Source organism: Bufo bufo, chromosome 6 (genome assembly GCF_905171765.1).
Source record: "Bufo bufo chromosome 6, aBufBuf1.1, whole genome shotgun sequence".
Classification (NCBI taxonomy): domain Eukaryota; kingdom Metazoa; phylum Chordata; class Amphibia; order Anura; family Bufonidae; genus Bufo; species Bufo bufo.
Window position 1 is genome coordinate 238,339,546 of NC_053394.1, and position 16,326 is coordinate 238,355,871.

Genomic DNA, 16,326 nt, shown 5'->3' on the forward strand with positions numbered 1-16,326 from the left:
TTTTTTGTGAAGTTCGGCCGAACCCGTTGAACCTGAACATCCAGGTTTCCGCTCAACTCTAGTATCTAGTTATATACAAAACTTTTGTTTAACATATCAGTTTGGCTTTTTATGCAATGTGGGAGGAAGCTGGAGAAAACTAAGTTTTGAAAGGTAGAATGAAACTGTTCACTGTTGTGCCAATATGACAAACATTTCATAACATGATGATGGCAATAATTTTGCTTAGCTCCTTATTCCATCTTAGTGTTCACCCTACCCATTGCCCATTCAGTGAACTCACTTTCTGTATAGTCATCATGCATACACTTATATTTTCCTGACAAACATGTTTTTTTTAAAATAAGTAAAGCATTAATTCTTTGTTTTAAAATACTTTAATATTGGTTAACTGTCTGTCATCATATATCTTCAGAATATAATGTAGAGGTTTCTCCTAAATGCATTCAGAAAGCTTCTTATACTTGTCTTGAGATATTCAGATCTTCACTTCTTCACGTATTGCTTGTCCTGTTGGTTCTGACATTGTGGTGGTGGACATTGTACCACTGCAAATAGAAGAGTAACTTTATCAGATCACAAATCTTTGCATTGTGTCTTACAAAATCCTACAAAAATCCTACAAGGAGCCTGTTTAAGATTAATTTTATCCATTTGGTGGAACTTCATTGCATAAATATCTGTACTATGAATTTACTTTGTGTCCTAGTGTTATAGGTTGTGGCTAAAATCTAATAACTGCTGCATACGGTAGTTTCCATCTATTCTCTTCCCTTCATTACCCGAAATGCTTCCCAATAATTATTTTAACATGTGCTATATCAAATAGCTCTCTAATGTAGGTGAAACGGCTAAGAATATGACATCAGTGATCTAACATTACTTTAGAAAAGCAAAACTTTGCTTTACCTTGAGGAGGACATTTCGGTTCAGGGCACACCTGCACTGGCTCGCACTCTGAAAATGTACATGATAAAAGTTAACACAATTAGACTTCAGCTTTATTTCCATTAATAAGGATCATTGTCATTATTAAGCGATAAACATAATTTTGACAAGTATTCAACATTTAGGCTCAGGACACACTGGTTTGCAAGTTAAAAGAAATAAATAAAAATTAATTTTGTAACTAAATTCTTCAATGCCCTAGAGCTATATGGTTCTTAAAGGGGCTTTCCAGTTTCCAGAGTTAACAAACCTAACAGAAAGGGGAATCGCCCTGCAATAAAGAAATGATCATTAGTTACTTGTCAAATCCTGCATCATCAATCGAGTGCTCCTGGTCAGGCCAGTAAGTAAACAGAGCCTGGCCAGTAGAATTGAAGTGGCGGTTCGGGATCTGCCTGGTAAATGGTGATCACAGATCCCCTGTGTTAACATCATATTGAGTGAATTAGCTCAGATGACCTGATCAAATACTCACATTGGTCAGAGCTTTCTATGGCACATGCCCAGTTTTGCATGTTGATGCAGTTTTTGCATGGTTTATTGATGTGGTCAATTGGGACTCTCCATTTTAGACCTCAGTTTTCTAAGCTATGATGGACAAGCACTACAACCATCTAGCTTTTTGTTTTTACCATTATCACTACTTTTCTTTGCTCTAAGATGCATACAGCAGTTGCTGCTTAGGGTGTTTGGCACCTGGGGCAGGTTCTTTCTCTGGAAACCCCCCTTCCCCAATACTTAAAAAAATGGTACCCCCTCACAGTAGTATTGCCCTCATTGTACAACCTTCACAGTAGTTTTGTACAGATGTGTGCCCCCTCACAGTAGTTATGCCCACATTGTGCCCTCACAGTAGTTATGCCCACATTGTGCCCCCCTCACAGTAGTTATGCCCTCTCTGTGCCCCTTTCACAGTTGTAATGTCCTCTTTGTGCCCCCTTCACAGTAATAATCCACATTGTGTCCCCTTGTGTCCCCTTCATAGTAATAATCCGCATTGTGCCCCTTTTATAGTAATAATGCCCACTGTGCCCCTTCATAGTAATAATGTCCATTGTGCCCACTTCACAGTAATAATGCCCATTGTGCCCCCTTAATAGTAGTAATGCCCACTGTGCTAGTAATGACCTCTGTGCCCCCTCCATAGTAAAAATCCCCATTGTGCCTCATTCACAGTAATAATGCTCACTGTGCTCCCTTCTCAGTAATAATGCCCTCTGTGCCCCCTTCATTGTAGTAATGCCCGCTGGCTCTGTGCCCCGTCCATAGTAGAAATGCCCATTGTGCCCCCTTCACATCAGTAATGCCCTCTGTGCCCTTACCATAGTAGTCTGCCCTCTGTTCCCCCTCCATAGTAATAAAGTCCTCTGTGTCCCCTCCATAGTAATAAAGTCCTTTGTGCCCCCTCCATAGTAATAAAGTCCTCTATGCCCCCTCCATAGTAATAAAATCCTCTGGCTGTGCCCCTCCATAGTAATAAGGCCCTCTGTGCCCCCTCTGTATTAAAAAACAAAAAAACACAGTAATTACTCACCTTGTCCCATTCCTGAAGCTCTCATGCCTATCTTCCCTGCAGGCACAGATCGCTCCGCCCACACAAGCCTGCAGCGAGATCTTTGCCTGTAGGCTGAATGGTGGAGCGGGGAGAAGTCTTCCTGCTTCAAAATTCTGAGCGCCGCCGGCCCGGAGGGGAGGAGTGCTGGGAGCTGAGCAGTGAGTGACAGGACCGCAGCTCCCAGAGCTCCAGCAATGAGCGCTTCCATCTGTATTGATGGAAGCACTCATTGCTTCTGGCATCCCCCTGAGAGCCGACACCCGGGACAGACCCCCCCCCCCCCCCCCCCCCTTAGTACGCCACTGGCATACAGTATTTGTAATTATGACAGCTTAGGCTGGCTTCACATTACATTTTTGCTATGCATTTAACATATCCAAAAAATATTAACAGATGCCTCAGAGAGATGCCATACAGTGGCATCCGTTCACCATAGAGTTCCACTGTAAAAAAAAAAAAGTATAGTTTTTTTTTTACCAAACTCTGCAGGATGGAAAAGTGTGCTGTGCTACGCTTTTATATCTTTTTTTCCCCCTAAGTATATTGTATGTTAAACGGATGGCAAAAATGTGATGTGAACCCACCCTAACCTGGCTAACTGATGCCAAAGTGTGCCCCATAAAATAACATGCATGACCAAAATAGCTGGAATATTGTGCCACTTCTAGTTACTCTGTGCATTCTTTTTAGCTGCATTGATTCAGACATGAACTCTTCAGGTTTAGGCTTCATATATAAGTATAGTATATCACCTATAATTCTTCTATTCTTCTGTTAACACCTTCACAAAATCTAAATATTAATAATGTTATGGAATTAATAAAATGAAAGGTCAGGTACTTACGATCCTGGCAGTCCTGCTGGGGTGGTGGGCAAGGCTCTGGGCATTTCTTCTGTTGTCCTTTTACTCCAGACATTGTTCTTCTGTAGAGTTTGATATGTCAGATGTAGGAGACAACTGGATACAAACAATTCTTATGTATGAATAATAGCTTTTTCCAGTTCTGTAGGTTTTATATACTGGAGCTCGACATAAAACCAGTTGGGAAATATCATTGCCAACCTATTGTATCATTCTGAGACCCTGGATATTAGGCAATGTTGTATTTGCATGTTATGATTTCCTTTTTCCTTTAAGGCAGGGTAGTGTCTCTCATATTTCTATTTGTCATGCCTGCAGCACTGAAAATGTATATAATTATAAGAAAGAATCCCATATTTCTTCACAACCATACAACATGTAAATTACAAAGGTAACTGATAATAAATGACTTTATCATTTTCAAGATTTCCTATTTACAGTTTTTTTTAACCATATAAGCCTACATGTACACGAACATTTGTGTTTTGCGGTCCGCAAATTGCGGATCTGCAAAAAAAACGGATGACGGCCGTATGGCTCTTTTTTTTTTTTTTGCAGATCCATTGTAACAATGCCTATCCTTGTCCGCAAAACGGACAAGAATAGGACATGTTCTATTTTTTTTTGCGGGGCTACGAAACGGAGCAACGGATGCGGACAGCACACGGAGTGCTGTCCGCATCTTTTGCGGCCCCATTGAAGTGAATGGGTCCGCACCCGAGCCACAAAAAATGCGGCTCGTATGCGGAACCAATGTCAGTGCGTCTTATCGGGTGAATACTAATGGGATCGCTCACAATACAGTAGGACTGGGGAGCGGTGAATACAGCGTTCCTATTGCTGGCTCTGTATTCACCACTTCCTGCACACAGCGTGAGGATGTAAGTGAATTCTGTGACCTCACACTGTGCGACATCACATCGGGTCACAGCACTGTGCAGCAGGTTCAGCAATGGATCTCAGGAGTGGTAGCAGTGTCCGGAGAAGGACAGATGAGTTTATTTATTTATTTTATTTAATTTTTTTGTCTGATTTGAGGTCTGATTAACATGGGGTCTCAATGGCTCTTATTAACATGGAGGTCTGATCTGAGGTCTGATTAGCAGTTTTATAAACATTGGGGATCTAATATCTGAATGGGTATCTTATGAACATTGGGGTATGGGCTGAGGTCTGTTTGGGGATCTTATTAATAATAGTGGTCTTATCTGAGGTCTATTGGGGGTCTTAACAATGGGGGTCTGGTCGAAGGTCTGAATAGCATTGGGGGTCTAATTTGAGGTCTGATTAACATTGGTAATGTGATTGGCACTCTGATCCGAGGTCTGATTAACTTTGGTGGTGGGGGAGTCTGAATGGGGTCTGATCTGAAGTCTGATGGAAAACCTCTAAAACCTAAGTATGTCTTATGGGCAGGTGCATCTTACATGCCGAAAAATACGGTGATTCTTCCTGGTACTGAAAAATTATTTAATTGGAATTGCAATGTCTGTTATTATATATAAAATCACTAATGGGTGAAATGGCTTATATATTAAAACTCATTCCCCATCACTGCTCTCCTGGCACATAAGATGACTACAGCAATGGCTTCTTTTGCCTGGGTGTTTGACATTTGGCTTGTGGGCATTGCAAAAGTCTCTCTACTCTCTCCATTCACAGAATACTGTTTTGCATTGTCCTACTGTAGTATAAAGTATGAAAGCACAAAATTTGGGTGATGAAAATGAGTGCAAAGTTTTATTCAAGCTCCAGTGTCCCCAATGTAAATTGTACAGGTCACAGCTGTGTGCATACCACAAGGATGTGCTCCTCCATAATCCTGCTTACTTGTTTTTGTAACATATGCAACATGCTCTGATGTACAGTACATATTTTAATTTTCTAGCGCTACATGCAATATACAGAATGGATACATCTCTAGAAAATTGGGAATACGCATGTTACATATATTGATAAAAAAAAATCTATGAATGCATCTAGTGCTGCAGGACAATTCATAGAAGAACATGTGTGATTTGAAAAGCTTTTCTTTTTTCAGTTATAAAAAGGAATGAGATCTAAGGAAGGGAGGAGAAATATTTATTTTTGTTTCTAGCCAAGCTGTTGACATCAAAGGCGAAACATAGATTTAAAGTCGCTTTGTTCAAAACTTCAACCTGTCACCGTACAGAATTCAAATGTATGGGCTGTGTGGAGGTGAAATTTGTTAAGTCTGAAGAGTTCAGTGAAGAATTTCGGCATTCGATTGTACAACTTGAAAACCATTTTAAACTGCAATCCGAAGTCGACTTTGGTCCTGAGGTACCAATCGTTACAAAAGCTCTATTGTGGGGTGGCCTGCACCTCAATGCGGAAGGTGCAGCTGTTTTAGGGGAGAAGATGGCTAGAAGGTTTGAGGAAGGTTTAAACTATGGACTGGGCAGAAGGGTAATTACATTATAGGAGGGGAAGATATTGCATTTAGAGATCTGGGGCAAGGTAATTGAACAGGGTACTGTAGGATAAAAAAAACACCTCTTAATTGTATGTACATCAATGTCAGAAGCCTGACTAATAAGACTGGTGAACTGGAAGTAGTAATGTCTGAGGAGTAATATGACATAGTAGGAGACATGGCTGGATGATAGCTATGACTGGGCGGTTAGCGTACAGGGTTACCGTCTGTTTAAAGCCCACACTTCAGGAAGATATATAAATGAGGGAAATTAGCATGGGGAGTAGAGATGTCGCGAACATAAAATTTTCCGTTCAGAAATGGCGAGCGCGAATTTCCGCAAATGTTCGCGAACAGGCGAACCGGGCGAACCGCCATAGACTTCAATAAGCAGGTGAATTTTAAAACCCAAAGGGAGTCTTTCTGCCCACAATAGTGATGGAAATGTTGTTTCAAGGGGATTAACACCTGGACTGTGGCATGCCGGAGGGGGATCCATGGCAAAACTCCCATGGAAAATTACGTAGTTGACGCAGAGTCGGGTTTTAATCCATAAAGGGCATAAATCACCTAACATTCCTAAATTGTTTGGAATAACGTGCTTTAAAACATCAGGTATGATGTTGTATCGATCAGGTAGTGTAAGGGTTATGCCCGCTTCACAGTGACAGACCAAACTCTGACAGACCAAACTCCCCGTTTAACGCACCGCAAACAACCGCAAACAGTCCATTTGCACAACCGCAAACTCCCCATTTGCACAAGGTTGGATACCAAGCTAGCCATGTCCCGTTCCTCGTCCTCACTGACGTCATTGAAGGTCTCTTCCTCCACCCAGCCACCAAGGGTCCCCGAAAGGTGACAACAAGCCCCCTGGGACGCCTGCTGTGGTTGGTCTTTCACCTCCTCAAAGCCACCTTCCTCCTCTGACTCCTCTTCTTCAGACTCCTCTCTCTGCGTTGCCGCAGGTCCAGCAATCGACGACGACAAGGCTGCTTCTGGTGGTGATGGTGACCCCAACTCTTCCTCTTCATGCTCATCTACGGCCTGATCCAGCACTCTTCGCAGGGCACGCTCCAGAAAAAACGCATATGGGATGAGGTCGATGATGTTGCCTTGGGTTTGACTGACCAGGTTTCTCACCTCCGCAAAAGGACACATGAGCATACAGCCATTGTTCATGAGCGTACAGTAACGCGGCCAAAAAATACCCAGCTCCGCAGAGCCTGTCCTCTTTTTTTTAAATTAAAAAAATCTGTTCTTACCAGTTTAATCTCTGTTTTGTCCCCTATCAGGGGCCGGTGTACTGTATGGAATAGATTTTAGGAACCGGGAAATGGAAAAAGATGCTTTGTCGGTCCTCTTACTTCCAATTTGGGGCACTGCGCGTGCGCCGTGCATTGTACTGTGCTACCCGATATGAGTGGTATGTTAAGTAGTACTATTCCTATCAGTTTAATCCCTGTTACGTCCCCTATCAGGGGCCGGTGTATGGAATAGATTTTAGGAACCGGGAGATGGAAAAAGATGCTTGGTCGGTCCTCTTACTTCCAATTTGGGCCACTGCGTGTGCGCCGTGCAATGTACTGTGCTACCAGATATGAGTGGTATGTTAAGTAGTACTATTCCTATCAGGGGCCGGTGTATGGAATAGATTTTAGGAACCGGGAGATGGAAAAAGATGCTTGGTCGGTCCTCTTATTTCCAATTTGGGGAACTGCGCGTGCGCCGTGCAATGTACTGTGCAACCCGATATGAGTGGTAGGTTAAGTAGTACTATTCCTATCAGTTTAATCCCTGTTACGTCCCCTATCAGGGGCCGGTGTATGGAATAGATTTTAGGAACCGGGAGATGGAAAAAGATGCTTGGTCGGTCCTCTTACTTCCAATTTGGGCACTGTGCGTGCGCCGTGCAATGTACTGTGCTACCAGATATGAGTGGTATGTTAAGTAGTACTATTCCTATCAGGGGCCGGTGTATGGAATAGATTTTAGGAACCGGGAGATGGAAAAAGATGCTTGGTCGGTCCTCTTAATTCCAATTTGGGGCACTGCGCGTGCGCCGTGCAATGTACTGTGCTACCCGATATGAGTGGTATGTTAAGTAGTACTATTCCTATCAGTTTAATCCCTGTTACATCCCCTATCAGGGGACATGTATGGAATAGAGTTTAGACAACCGCAAAGAGTTGTCAATAGTTGACACACTCATGACATAAATTTTATTCCTCTATGTGTCAATCTTGGTGTTGTGATGACTGTGCTCATGCGCACGTTTGGGAGATTGCAGTCGATGGCGGTTTTTCAAAGCCTATGGTCGTGCTGAGGTAGTTCAGTGACAGTTAAGTGACCCAGAAAACAATGATTCTGCAGTGTGGGCCCATTGTTGGCCTAGTAGGCTTTAATGATCACCTTAGATGATCACAAAGAAAATTTATGTTTTTTATATGAAAAATTATCCAGCCGACCGCTTTCGGTCTGTTCACAATGAAGCAACGACCTTATCTCATCTGGGGTGTGCCAACATTGCCATTGCCAACACACTCATAGAGGTGATCGCTTCATTGTGATACGCAAGCCCCTTCACCACAACAAGGTAACGATCACAAAGGGGAATTAACACATGTATTTGCCTTTTTTTTTGTTTTGTTTTGTATTTGCAGCTACAGTGCAGCACCAGAGGCCCGAAAAATTAGGCATGTACACATGCCTGAAAAAATAGGTATTGTTGCAGCCGGTGCTGTAGCAGCGGCCGGAAAAATTTATGTTTTCCAGGCAGAAAGTGCCCTAAAACATTGCGGCTTGAACCCTAGTTGGTGGCGGAGAAGTCACGCAAGTCATCCGGCATGCAGAGATTAAATACAGCAGCGTGTGGACCATTTTATAGCCCAAGGCATCTCATCAGGCCTTTTTTAGTCAAATGCATTCCCCATTGTCAGTCCCTTCGGGATCCATGCCTCATTCATCTTAATAAAGGTGAGGTAATCTAGACTTTTTTGACCTAGGCGACTTCTCTTTTCAGTGACAATACCTCCTGCTGCGCTGAAGGTCCTTTCTGACAGGACACTTGAAGTGGGGCAGGCCAGAAGTTCTATCGCAAATTGGGATAGCTCAGGCCACAGGTCAAGCCTGCACACCCAGTAGTCAAGGGGTTCATCGCTCCTCAGAGTGTCGATATCTGCAGTTAAGGCGAGGTAGTCTGCTACCTGTCGGTCGAGTCGTTCTCTGAGGGTGGACCCCGAAGGGCTGTGGCATTGCGTAGGACTTAACCGCCTCCGGACCGCCTAACGCAGGATTGCGGTCCGGAGGCGGCAGCCCTGCGCTCAGCGACGCATATACGCGTCATCTCGCATGAGCCGAGATTTCCTGTGAACGCGCGCACACAGGCGCGCGCGTTCACAGGATCGGAAGGTAAGAGAGTGGATCTCCAGCCTGCCAGCGGCGATCGTTCGCTGGCAGGCTGGAGATGCGATTTTTTTCACCCTAACAGGTATATTAGACGCTGTTTTGATAACAGCGTCTAATATACCTGCTACCTGGTCCTCTGGTGGTCCCTTTTGTTTGGATCGACCACCAGAGGACACAGGTAGCTCAGTAAAGTAGCACCAAACACTACTACACTACACCCCCCCCTGTCACTTATTAACCCCTTATGAACCACTGATCACCCCTGATCACCCCATATAGACTCCCTGATCACCCCCCTGTCATTGATCACCCCCCTGTCATTGATCACCCCCCTGTAAGGCTCCATTCGGACATCCGTATGATTTTTACGGATCCACTGATACATGGATCGGATCCGCAAAACACGTACGGACATCTGAATGGAGCCTTACAGGGGGGTGATCAATGATGGGGGTGATCACCTCATATACACTCCCTGATCACCCCCTGTCATTGATCACCCCCCTGTCATTGATCACCCACCTGTAAGGCTCCATTCGGACGTCCGTATGATTTTTACGGATCCACTGATACATGGATCGGATCCGCAAAACACATACGGACATCTGAATGGAGCCTTACAGGGGGGTGATCAATGACGGGGGTGATCACCTCATATACACTCCCTGATCACCCCCTGTCATTGATCACCCCCCTGTCATTGATCACCCCCCTGTAAGGCTCCATTCGGACGTCCGTATGATTTTTACGGATCCCCTGATACATGGATCTGATCTGCAAAACACATACGGACATCTGAATGGAGCCTTACAGGGGGGTGATCAATGACAGGGGGGTGATCACCTCATATACACTCCCTGATCACCCCCTGTCATTGATCACCCCCCTGTAAGGCTCCATTCAGACGTCCGTATGATTTTTACGGATCCACGGATACATGGATCGGATCCGCAAAACACATACGGACGTCTGAATGGAGTCTTACAGGGGGGTGATCAATGACAGGGGCTGATCACCCCATATAGACTCCCTGATCACCTCCCTGTCATTGATCACCCCCCTGTCATTGATCACCCCCCCTGTAAGGCTCCATTCAGACGTCCGTATGATTTTTACGGATCCACGGATACATGGATCGGATCCGCAAAACACATACGGACGTCTGAATGGAGTCTTACAGGGGTGTGATCAATGACAGGGGGTGATCACCCCATATAGACTCCCTGATCACCTCCCTGTCATTGATCACCCCCCTGTCATTGATCACCCCCCTGTAAGGCTGCATTCAGATGTCCGTATGTTTTTTACGGATCCACGGATACTTGGATCGAATCCGCAAAACACATAGACGTCTGAATGGAGCCTTACAGGGGAGTGATCACCCCATATGGACTCCCTGATCACCCCCCTGTCATTGATCACCCCCCCTGTCATTGATCACCCCCCTGTCATTGCTCACCCCCCTGTAAGGCTGCATTCAGATGTCCGTATGTTTTTTACGGATGCACGGATACATGGATCGGATCCGCAAAACACATACGGACATCTGAATGGAGCCTTATAGGGGGGTGATCAATGACAGGGGGGTGATCACCCCATATAGACTCCCTGATCACCTCCCTGTCATTGATCACCCCCCTGTCATTGATCACCCCCCTGTAAGGCTCCATTCAGACATTTTTTTGGCCCAAGTTAGCGGAATTTTTTTTTTTTTTCTTACAAAGTCTCATATTCCACTAACTTGTGTCAAAAAATTAAATCTCACATGAACTCACCATACCCCTCACGGAATCCAAATGCGTAAAATTTTTTAGACATTTATATTCCAGACTTCTTCTCACTCTTTAGGGCCCCTAGAATGCCAGGGCAGTATAAATACCCCACATGTGACCCCATTTCGGAAAGAAGACACCCCAAGGTATTCGCTGAGGGGAATATTGAGTCCATGAAAGATTGAAATTTTTGTCCCAAGTTAGCGGAAAGGGAGACTTTGTGAGAAAAATAAATAAAATAAATTTCCGCTAACTTGTGCCAAAAATTTATTTTTTTCTATGAACTCGCCATGCCCCTCATTGAATACCTTGGGGTGTCTTCTTTCCAAAATGGGGTCACATGTGGAATATTTATACTGCCTGGCATTTCAGGGCCCTAAAGCGTGAGAAGAAGTCTGGGATCCAAATGTCTAAAAATGCCCTCATAAAAGGAATGTGGGCCCCTTTGCGCATCTAGGCTGCAAAAAAGTGTCACACATCTGGTATTGCCGTACTCAGGAGAAGTTGGGCAATGTGTTTTGGGGTGTCATTTTACATATACCCATGCTGGGTGAGATAAATATCTTGGTCAAATGCCAACTTTGTATAAAAAATGGGAAAAGTTGTCTTTTGCCAAGATATTTCTCTCACCCAGCATGGGTATATGTAAAAAGACACCCCAAAACACATTGCCCAACTTCTCCTGAGTACGGGGATACCAGATGTGTGACACTTTTTTGCAGCCTAGGTGGGCAAAGGTGCCCACATTCCAAAGAGCACCTTTCGGATTTCACAGGTCATTTACCTACTTACCACACATTAGGACCCCTAGAATGCCAGGGCAGTATAACTACCCCACAAGTGACCCCATTTTGGAAAGAAGACACCCCAAGGTATTCCGTGAGGGGCATGGTGAGTTCCTAGAATTTTTTATTTTTTGTCACAAGTTAGCGGAAAATGATGATTTTTTTTTTTTCTTACAAAGTCTCATATTCCACTAACTTGTGACAAAAAATAAAAACTTCCATGAACTCACTATGCCCATCACGAAATACCTTGGGGTGTCTTCTTTCCAAAATGGGATCACTTGTGGGGTAGTTATACTGCCCTGGCATTTTAGGGGCCGAATGCGTGAGAAGTAGGGATGAGTGAACCCGAACTGTATAGTTCGGGTTTGTACCGAATTTTGGGGTGTTCGTGACACGAACCCGAACCCGAACATTTTCGTAAAAGTCCGGGTTCGGTGTTCGGCGCTTTCTTGGAGCTTTTTGAAAGGCTGCAAAGCAGCCAATCAACAAGCGTCATACTACTTGCCCCAAGAGGCCATCACAGCCTTGCCTACTATTGGCATGGCTGTGATTGGCCAGTGCAGCATGTGACCCAGCCTCTATATAAGCTTGGGTCACGTAGCGCTGCACGTCACTCTGCTGATTCAAGCATAGGGAGAGGTTGCTGCTAAGACGTTAGGGCGAGATTAGGCAGATTACTCCTCCAAAAGACTTCATTCTGTGATCGATCTGCAGCTGTGGATCATTGAAGTGCTAATATCGACTTGCTCACTTTTTTGAGGCTGCCCAGAGCGTTTTTAGATCACTTTTTTCTGGGGTGATCGGCGGCCATTTTGTGGCTTGTGGTGCGCCAGCACAAGCTATCACCAAGTGTATTTAACCATCAATAGTGTGGTTATTTTGTGCTATATCATACATCAGCTGCAGGCTGAGCCTGTGTCACCGAAGTGCATTTAACCATCAACAGTCTGGTTATTTTTTGGCCATATACTACATCAGCTGCAGGCTGAGCCTGTGTCACCAAAGTACATTTAACCATCAACAGTCTGGTTATTTTTTGGCCATATACTACATCTGGTGCAGACTGAGCCTGTGTCACCCAAGTGCATTTAACCATCAATAGTGTGGTTGTTTTTTGGCCATATACTACATCAGGGGCAAGTTGAGCCTGTCTTTCAGCGCCTAAAAAATAGACCTGACAATTCTATTCAACCAAATTTGTACTGTTTTAGCTGGTCAAGTTATATGTAGTGAGAGTAAAAGCACAGTTTTTGTTCTGGGTTAAAAAACTATTCCCAAATTTGCCATTCTCAAAATAACTAGTTTCTGCTATATGAGGCCTACTTGAAATCTATCCCAAAAAGGATATCTTACATTGAAGGTGCTGATAGTGTCATTCAGAAAAACCTAAGACACACGCTACCGTGCAGATAGAAGTCTAATTCTGTGATTAAACCTATACCTGTCACACAGCGCAAAAAAAAAACAGGCCTCACATTTCTATTCAACCAAATCTGTACTGTTTTAGCTGGTCAAATTATTTGTAGTGACCGTAAAAGCACACTTTTTGTTCTGGGTTGAAAAACTATTCCCAAATTTGCCATTCTCAAAATAACTAGTTTCTGCTATATGAGGCCTACTTGAAATCTATCCCAAAAAGGATATCTTACATTGAAGGTGCTGATAGTGTCATTCAGAAAAACCTAAGACACACGCTACCGTGCAGATAGAAGTCTAATTCTGTGATTAAACCTATACCTGTCACACAGCGCAAAAAAAAAACAGGCCTCACATTTCTATTCAACCAAATCTGTACTGTTTTAGCTGGTCAAATTATTTGTAGTGACCGTAAAAGCACACTTTTTGTTCTGGGTTGAAAAACTATTCCCAAATTTGCCATTCTCAAAATAACTAGTTTCTGCTATATGAGGCCTACTTGAAATCTATCCCAAAAAGGATATCTTACATTGAAGGTGCTGATAGTGTCATTCAGAAAAACCTAAGACACACGCTACCGTGCAGATAGAAGTCTAATTCTGTGATTAAACCTATACCTGTCACACAGCGCAAAAAAAAACAGGCCTCACATTTCTATTCAACCAAATCTGTACTGTTTTAGCTGGTCAAGTTATTTGTAGTGACCGTAAAAGCACATTTTTTGTTCTGGGTTGAAAAACTATTCCCAAATTTGCCATTCTCAAAATTGTGGTGAACGGGAACAATGAGGAAAACATCTAATAAGGGACGCGGACGTGGACATGGTCGTGGTGGTGTTAGTGGACCCTCTGGTGCTGGGAGAGGACGTGGCCAATCTGCCACAGCCACACGTCCTAGTGAACCAACTACCTCAGGTCCCAGTAGCCAGCAGAATTTACAGCGATATTTGGTGGGGCCCAATGCCGTTCTAAGGATGGTAAGGCCTGAGCAGGTACAGGCATTAGTCAATTGGGTGGCCGACAGTGGATCCAGTACGTTCACATTATCTCCCACCCAGTCTTCTGCAGAAAGCACACAGATGGCGCATGAAAACCAAGCCCATCGGTCTGTCACATCACCCCCATGCATATCAGGGAAACTGTCTGAGCCTCAAGTTATGCAGCAGTCTCTTATGCTGTTTGAAGACTCTGCTGCCAGGGTTTCCCAAGGGCATCCACCTAGCCCTTCCCCAGGGGTGGAAGAGATAGAATGCACTAACGCACAACCACTTATTTTTCCTGATGATGAGGACATGGGAATACCACCTCAGCACGTCTCTGATGATGACGAAACACAGGTGCCAACTGCTGCGTCTTTCTGCAGTGTACAGACTAAACAGGAGGTAAGGGATCAAGACTGGGTGCAAGACGATGCAGGGGACGATGAGGTCCTAGACCCCACATGGAATGAAGGTCATGCCACTGACTTTCACAGTTCGGATGAAGAGGCAGTGGTGAGACCGAGCCAACAGCGTGGCAAAAGAGGGAGCAGTGGGCAAAATCAGAACACCCGCTGCCAAGAGACTCCGCCTGCTACTGACCGCCGCCATCTGGGACCGAGCACCCCAAAGGCAGCTTCAAGGACTTCCCTGGCATGGCACTTCTTCAAACAATGTGCTGACGACAAGACCCGAGTGGTTTGCACGCTGTGCCATCAGAGCCTGAAGCGAGGCATTAACGTTCTGAACCTTAGCACAACCTGCATGACCAGGCACCTACATGCAAAGCATGAACTGCAGTGGAGTAAACACCTTAAAAACAAAGAAGTCACTCAGGCTCCCCCTGCTACCTCTTCTGCTGCTGCCGCCTCGGCCTCTTCTGCTGCTGCCGCCGCCTCGGCCTCTTCTGCTGCTGCTGCCGCCGCCTCGGCCTCTTCCTCCGCCTCTGGAGGAACGTTGGCACCTGCCGCCCAGCAAACATGGGATGTACCACCAACACCACCACCTGCGTCACCAAGCATCTCAACCGTGTCACACGGCAGCGTTCAGCTCTCCATCTCACAAACATTTGAGAGAAAGCGTAAATTCCCACCTAGCCACCCTCGATCCCTGGCCCTGAATGCCAGCATTTCTAAACTACTGGCCTATGAAATGCTGTCATTTAGGCTGGTGGACACACACAGCTTCAAACAGCTCATGTCGCTTGCTGTCCCACAGTATATTGTTCCCAGCCGGCACTACTTCTCCAAGAGAGCCGTGCCTTCCCTGCACAACCAAGTGTCCGATAAAATCAAGTGTGCACTGCGCAACGCCATCTGTGGCAAGGTCCACCTAACCACAGATACGTGGACCAGTAAGCACGGCCAGGGACGCTATATATCCCTAACTGCACACTGGGTAAATGTAGTGGCGGCTGGGCCCCAGGCGGAGAGCTGTTTGGCGCACGTCCTTCCGCCGCCAAGGATCGCAGGGCAACATTCTTTGCCTCCTGTCTCCTCCTCCTCCTACTCAGCTTCCTCCTCCTCTTCTTCCACCTGATCATCCAGTCAGCCACACACCTTCACCACCAACTTCAGCACAGCCCGGGGTAAACGTCAGCAGGCCGTTCTGAAACTCATATGTTTGGGGGACAGGCCCCACACCGCACAGGAGTTGTGGGGGGGTATAGAACAACAGACCGACGAGTGGTTGCTGCCGGTTAGCCTCAAGCCCGGCCTTTTGGTGTGCGATAATGGGCGAAATCTCGTTGCAGCTCTGGGACTAGCCGGTTTGACGCACATCCCTTGCCTGGCGCATGTGCTGAATTTGGTGGTGCAGAAGTTCATTCGCAACTACCCCGACATGTCAGAGCTGCTGCATAAAGTGCGGGCCGCCTGTTTGCGCTTCTTGCGTTCACACCCTGCCGCTGCTCGCCTGTCTGCGCTACAGCGTAACTTCGGCCTTCCCGCTCACCGCCTCATATGCGACGTACCCACCAGGTGGAACTCCACCTTGCATATGCTGGACAGACTGTGCGAGCAGCAGCAGGCCATAGTGGAGTTTCAGCTGCAGCACGCACGGGTCAGTCGCACTGCGGATCAGACACACTTCACCACCAATGACTGGGCCTCCATGCGAGACGTGTGTGCCCTGTTGCGTTGTTTCGAGTACTCCACCAACATGG

General features: G+C 45.5%; 1 long non-coding RNA gene across 1 annotated transcript; it reads right to left on the bottom strand.

The window, feature by feature from the left end:
- Positions 1–513: 513 nt before the first annotated feature.
- LOC121003678 lies at positions 514–3,540 on the bottom strand. Its single transcript, XR_005779579.1, has 3 exons — positions 3,348–3,540; positions 910–957; positions 514–548 (listed from the first exon to the last, which is right to left on the bottom strand). It is a non-coding gene; the product is annotated as an uncharacterized LOC121003678 (long non-coding RNA).
- Between the last annotated feature and the right edge of the window lie 12,786 nt (positions 3,541–16,326).